Raw genomic sequence first — 7,533 nt, 5'->3', positions numbered from 1 at the left:
TAATTAAGTTCTCCCCATGAAACCAAAACAAAAGACGACCAACTTTATATATAGATATATTATATAGATATACCAACCAACACGTTACATTTTGTTTCCATGTACTAAATTATCACTTCAAGACAACAACAATCAATTATTCATCATTTTTCTCCCACCCCTCAACATCGGTAAAATTTTATTATTATTATTATTATTATTATTTTGGTTGTCTTCCTTCTTTAAATCTTTTAATTATTGATTTTGTACTCAAAGATTTAAAGCTAGCTCAAATTTAATATTCTACTTTAAATGTATATTAAATTTGATTCTTAAAAAATCATGGAAATAGATTAGGTATGAATAATAATTTAGAAAAATATTATTTTACGTCGTTGAGTTATTTTAAGTGTTGTATTAATTTAAATCTTTAAACACTTTTACAAACGAATGGTTTGGTACCTTTTGTCATATTTCATTTAAAAAATATGAAAAATTAAATAATTTAGCAAATTTTGTTAAGTTTTTCTTTGAATATTGCTTCTACATTAACATTAATCATACATTTTATTAATTCAATATTTATGTATAGAAGTCTACACATGCATAAAAAATGAGTGTGCATGGATGAATTAATTTTGAATTTAATTTTGACTAAGTTTCTAAATTGTTTAACTTAATTATGAAAAATTATAATTTTAATTGAAATAATGATACCTTCTGTATCACAATTTTTAACTAAGTCTGAATGTCAAAATTAATTGATTACAACTTACAAAATCTAAGGAGTTTTAATTGATATATTCATTGTCTCAATTCTCAAAGTAATATATTTACAATTTTTGGTAGGAGTGATCATCGATTGAACATGGGTGATTCTATATAAAAACCGTCACTGAAAATCCACTCAATCAATTTATAAGAGGTGAAATTCCAAGCTAATTTTGATGTTTCCCGACCAAGATGAAGGACAAAAGGATCATTTCAGTTTATTTTTTAATAAAATAATTATATATATTTATATATTTTTAATATTTTAAAATTTTGATCGGGTTCGATCGGTGGAAATATAAATTTAGTCGGGTTGATTCGATTTTTTGAAAATCCCTTTTCTAAACCAACTGTCGACGCTTTTTTTATAAAAACTAACAACCAAGGTTCGTTTGATTTCAATAGTTGGAATAGATTTTTTAGATATCGATACTCACCTTGTATTTTTGTTAGAATAGTAGAGAAATATATAGGTGGATTATTTTCGACTAGAGTCCATTGTGGTTATTATTATTGGATTTAAATTTGTTTTTGAAAGGAAAAAAAAAAAGAAAGAAAGGAAGGAAAAGGGAAAAGAAAGAGAAAGAAGAATCTAAGAAATCAGGTGGGATGGGATTGGAAAGGAGCGTTGAAGTGGGCATCTCCACATGTACGGACATGGACCCGCCGGTTCGGGTGGATAGGAATCTGTCAGTCCCTCACCTCTCACTTTCTTTCTTCTTCTTCTTCCTTTTTTTATTTATTTAAATACAAATCCTAAACCAATTTTATATATATATATATATATATATTAAAGCATTGTGACGGTCCCACGTTACACACACGCATTGCCATTCAACCCATTCAACTGCCTATCTCAATATTGTAGAAATTAAAAATAAGAAGTCTTACGTTTATTTTTGGGTATTAAAAAAAATGTTAAAATATTGTTTTAGTTAAATTTTAGAATTCATACATATTGTAATTTTAGTGTGTGTTGTACACTTTCAATATATTCAACTTCAATAACAATTTTTACTCATTGTATATTTAAACATGCCTAATTTGTTTGAACTTTTTAAAAGAATATTATATATTATTTGTGTGAGCATAGAGATATGAACTTATTTTTTAGTTTGGAAAATAAAAAAAATATCAATATTTCATTGATTATATACACATTATTAGCTTTACATTTAATGCATATTTATTGGCTTATTTATGAAGGCAAAAAAGGGTTGCATACAAATTGTTTTAAACATTAAAAGAAAGAAGTTTTATATTGTTGACAAAAATTTACTCATTCAAATTAAAATTTCTGTTTTCTATAAGAGATTCATAAATTTGAATACACATAAGATATGAATTATTAAAAATTCCAGGTGCATGTGTATCGTAAATAGTAATACATGACAAAACCGAATAGGAATTGTATTTTTGTGTATATACCAATTCCTCCCTTAATTATATTTATTTATTATAATTAAATCAAAGCCCCCTCCCTTATTATTATACTCAAAACTTTATTTTTCTAGATTCACTACATCCTTACCTTCTTAATTTCAATGTTGAAACTTAGGAACCAAACAACAACAAGATGTAACGTTTAACGTATTTATTTATGGTATCGATAAGAAATATCATTATCAATCTATACATGGTCTAGACATATATTCTTAATAAAGAAAAAAATATCAATTTAAATCATAAACTAATAACTGTCACTTTAAACTTTGAACAACTTTATAATTGTATCGATATAATTAGTTTCAAAATAATAATTTTAATTGATATACCTTTAACTAACTTTTATAATTCAATCAATTTAAACCCTTCACTATGCTTACGAGAGTTTAGGGTATAATTTGATATAAAATATTAATTTTGAGTTTAAATTCATATTCCTCTTCAATTGTAGATTTGAAATATGAATAAAACCTCACCAAGTGAACCAATATTAAATAAGAATTAAGGAAACAAGAGGCACAGGCTTGACCCCAGAGTATATCATTTTCAATCATCAAATCAACTTAAAAGCTTAAGTTAGTTGATGAAGGCAAACTTAATAAAATATCTAACATTAAATAATGAGTTTGCGGTTAAGAAGTTTGATCATTCACTCCAAATATATCGTAAAAAATGACACGCACCCATGTTATTTGTGGTATATTATTCTTTGAATAACTTTTATTTCGATGATATCTCCGTTATCAATGGAAGAAAATAGAATGAATCCAAGGTTCCGTTTAGTATAGTAATTATTTGATTTTTGGGTTTGAAAATTAAATTAATTACAAAACTATTATTTTACCCACAATTTTTTCTCCACTTTCTACCAATTTTACCAAAACCAAATAAAAATCGTGAAAATAAAAAAAAATATATCAAAAAGTAATTTTTTAAAGACCAAAAATAATGTTTTTCTTCTAAAAAAGGAAAATTATAGTATGGATTTTTGGATAAAAACAAACATGAACTAAAATAAACCTAGTTCTCATTTAGTTTTTGTTTTTAGTTTTAAAAATTTAAATTTACAAACACTTCATCCTATCTCTAAATTTGTTGATTTTTTATCTATTTAGCTTTTACAAATGCTTTTCAAAATTAAAAGAGTCAAAATTTGAAACATATTTTTAAACTTTTTTTTGGTTATTATTATTACTATTATTTTAAATTTGAGAAAAGAAAAAACCTCATCTATTGACTTTGAACAGTTGCAAATTGATATTAGAAAATGAGGGAAAATAGAGTTAATTAAAAAGAGAAAATAATTATTAAAGCAAACATTAATTATGAAACGCAAAGTGAATGAATTTTAAACAAAACCTTAAAAAAGTTGGAATATATTTAGTGTTTTGAAGTTTGGGTGTGTGGAAGGGCAATTAACGACACAATCGAATATAATCCAAACATCTTCACATGCTAACCATGTGGTTTTGTTTTCTTAATTAATGTTGTTTATTTAACGTTAATTAATTACTACTCCCTTAAACCCATTTCACACGTGCATCTTTTCATTTGATCCCTCTACATTATTATTATTATTATTATTATTATTATTATTATTATTATTATTATTATTATTATTATTATTAAATATCAATTTAAACTCTAAACTTTATTTATCGAACGTATCAATAATTTAAATCACAAATCGATAATTATATTAATTTAAACTATTCAACTTTTTGGAGTTATATCAATTTAAACCTTAAACTTCTATAAATATGTATCAATTTAAACCTCAACTTTTATAAGTTTGTCCAAATAAAACATAATGAAAGGCTTAAATAGATGAAATTATGAAAGTTTAAGATTCATGATTAGATTTGATACAACTATTAGTTTGAGATTTAAATTAACACAACCCTCAAAATTCAGAGTTAAATCGATACAATACAATTATTAATTTAGAGTTTAAATTGACAGGACTCGAATATTAAAGATTTAAATTGATATTTCTCATTATGTTCTTTTCTTTTCTTTTCTCTTCTTTTTGCAAACCATAAAAGCAAATGGTAATTCAACCTTTCTTACTTCATAATTGTTGATCGGTCGAATTAGCTTCTCAACTCCCTTTTCAGTTCTAAAATCGAATAAAACACATACTCTTTCTAGTCAATTCAGTGTTTTACCATATTTTGTTAATAGTTTCAATTTTCTACTGTATATAACAATTTTTTTAATTTAATATATTATATCTAGTTTATTCATCAATCTTTTTCGGCGTGGATAAGAATTGACCTGAGAAAAAATATTTTTAATTGAACTCTTCTCCGAAAAGGAATTCAGAACACACTTGAAAAGTTCGTTGAGTGGTCGTCAAACATCCAATTTTTTTCTTCTAAATAACTTATTTTTTAAATTAAACACATGAAAATATATTTCAAATACACCCATAATTCAAGGGAAGGAATTGAGTTTCTCTTAATTGGAAGGTATATCTCTCAACCAGTCCAAATTATCTTTAGTTCACCCTACTAGCTCATCAAGTTTTTAAATTTTAAATTTATTAAAATGTGCTTTGAATTTATTACTTAGTGCTTATTGGAACCATTGATTATGGAAGTCTCGTTGGTGGGGTTTCACCGTGAGAACTTATGTTATTTATGGTTTTGACTCTAAGATTAGAGAAGTCTGTCATGGATCTCAAATCCTAGAGACGTAACTCTGATATATGATATATAACTAGCACATAGTTAATGAATCATGGCGTCTTTTTTTTTTTAATCATCTTCGGTTGTTGGTTTCTTAATAAAATCCATTGATTTGATGAAGTACAAATATTTTTTTAATATAACAATTGAGGGTAGAAAAATTCAAACCACAAAACTTCGTGGTTACTAGATAATACTCAAATGTTAGTTATACTAAGTTTTTGTTTAGAAGAGCAAAAACGTCTAAATATTTAATGTTTTGACCAAAAAATTATGTCTAACTATGTTAATTGAATTATAGTGATGTTGGCTACTAAGTATGTATAAGATATACTTTATTTCAAATGTGCAGCAAAGTTTAAACTTTAAAAATCCTCATATTAACATGTGCCTTATAATCAAATCCATGCTCAGATATATTTGAGGAAATGAAATTTAAAAAGTAGTTATTGGCCATTGTTTTTTTAATGTTAATTATTATTTGCTTAATATTATCAGTTTTTTTTTTTTTAATTATAATGCTCCACCCCAAATAGAAAAAACAAACCTCAACAATTCACATATCACCTGGCCAGTTAAACTAAAAAACGAAACAAGTCATTATTATTCTTTGATTTTTCCAAATTGCATCTCATCATTTATATAGAGGGAGAAAAATGAAAAGAAAATGAAATTTGAGGCCATTGATTTTTCCCCTTTTAATTTCTTTTGGGATGCCATTGGTTCAATTTAAGCAACATTATTGAATAGATGTTATACTTAATGAAATTCTTCTAAAAAATACTTTTTGATAACAATATATAATCATTTATATATATGTATAAATAAGAAACACATTTATTCTAGCACATTCTTTGAGTAGTCTTTCTTAATTAAAGATATTAAGTTGAGAGTAATTATTTTTTATTTATTTTTTTATAAAAATAAATATAGACATAATATTTGACCTAATATCTTTTCCAGTGCGTCAATAAAAAGCATGATGGTAGAGGAAGAATTTGAAATCATCACAATTTTAAGAAACCTAGTATCTCACACATTTAACAAAGTTAAACCTTTTCTCGTTATTTTTTTTAAAAAAATAATTATTTCTATTTCCTTTCTTTTTTTTTTCTTTTTTTTTTTTGGAAAATTGTCAAAAACAGCAACAAAATCAAACAAAATGTAAATAGTTTATTTTTTATTATTTTTCTAAAAAACCCCTTTTTTTCATCTTCTAACAGCGAGATTTTAATATTCAATTTTTCAAAAAAAACAAGTTTTTAGTTTTAAAAAAGTTAACTTTATTTTCTAAAAACAATTATAAAAAGTAGATAAGAAAGTAAAAAATTCTTATGTGGACGGTGTTTTTCTATAGGCCTAATCTTAATTTTTTTTTTCATATATATATATATATGTATGTATGTATGTATATATGTATGTATGCATGTATGTATAACTATATATACACACATAATAAAAGAACCATTAAGAAATCACAAAAGGGTTCCATTAGATTCTCAAAAAACGTAAAAAAAAAAAAAAAAAAGGAAAAATAGAAGTTCGAAAAATGAAGAGATAAGCTTTGGAGCATTATGCTTAATTAATTATAATTTGGATCCTAAAAAGAATTACTCTAAGCCAAACCCCACGATAAAATAAACAATAAATTTAAACGGAACAAATTTATTATATATAAAGAAAAAAAAATGATCCAAAAACTAAGGGTTTCTTTTTTCTTTTTTCTATTTTATTAGTTAAGTGATCTGCGACATGATGATACGAGGAAAACTTGGAAAATTATCTTTTATATTATAAATTATAATATATATATATTTTTCGTTTTCTTTTTCTTTTTCTTTTTATAAAAAAAGAAAGAAAAAAAAAAGAAAGAATTAGGGTTTGTGGGGAAGAGGGTGATGTGCTATAGTGACAGTACTATACAGCGAAGCAACACAACAACCAATAGAAATCCTCCAATAGTGTGAAAACTTTGACAACTTATTTATAAATCAAATTCCCATTCTAATTTTTCTTTTCTTTTCTTTATTTATATATATATACCCAAATATATCTTTTCTTCTCACCAATTTCCATCTCAAACTGTTCCCTTTTCTTTTTTCTCTCCAATCTTCTTCCTTTCTTCTGATCTCTTTCTCCAATTTCCTCTGCTAATTTCACTTCCCATCTTCTTCTTCTTCTTCTTCTTCTTCTTCTTCTTCCCTTCCTCTTTTAATTTCATAAAAATTTCACCACTTAATTTCTTTTTCTTATTTATTTCTTTTGATCTCAACTATCTCCCTCTTTGAACCTAAAGATCAAATCTTTAGAATCGATTAAGAGGGGGTATGGAGGATTGGATTTTAATTCTGAACATGGGTTTTCAAAAAGATTCCAGCTTTCTATATTTATTTCCCTTTTTGAATTAACCCTTTGAAGTAAAAATCTAGGGTTCCAAAAATTTTAAAAATAAAACAATTACAATTTGTCCTCCTCGTTAATTTTTGTTAAAGGGAGTGATTTTAGGGTTTTGTTGAGAGAGAAGTAGTAAAGTTGTTGGTTGCTGGTGTAGCATTATCAAGATTCACATTCAAATGTGTTGGGGCTACATTATTCCTGCACATTTCTTTGCAACTGAGAATCTTGATGATGCTGCATCGGCAATTAA

The 7,533-nt window shown here is 25.3% G+C and overlaps 1 non-coding gene across 1 annotated transcript; it reads left to right on the top strand.

Annotated features, from left to right (window-relative positions):
• Positions 1 to 7,427: 7,427 nt before the first annotated feature.
• MIR172B (microRNA MIR172b) lies at positions 7,428 to 7,533 on the top strand. Its single transcript, NR_120741.1, has one exon. It is a non-coding gene; the product is annotated as a microRNA MIR172b (primary transcript).

This window comes from Cucumis melo, chromosome 11, assembly GCF_025177605.1.
Source record: "Cucumis melo cultivar AY chromosome 11, USDA_Cmelo_AY_1.0, whole genome shotgun sequence".
In the NCBI taxonomy this organism is placed as follows: domain Eukaryota; kingdom Viridiplantae; phylum Streptophyta; class Magnoliopsida; order Cucurbitales; family Cucurbitaceae; genus Cucumis; species Cucumis melo.
The sequence above is the reverse complement of the archived record's forward strand: the minus strand, read 5'-3'. Positions and strand labels throughout refer to the sequence as shown.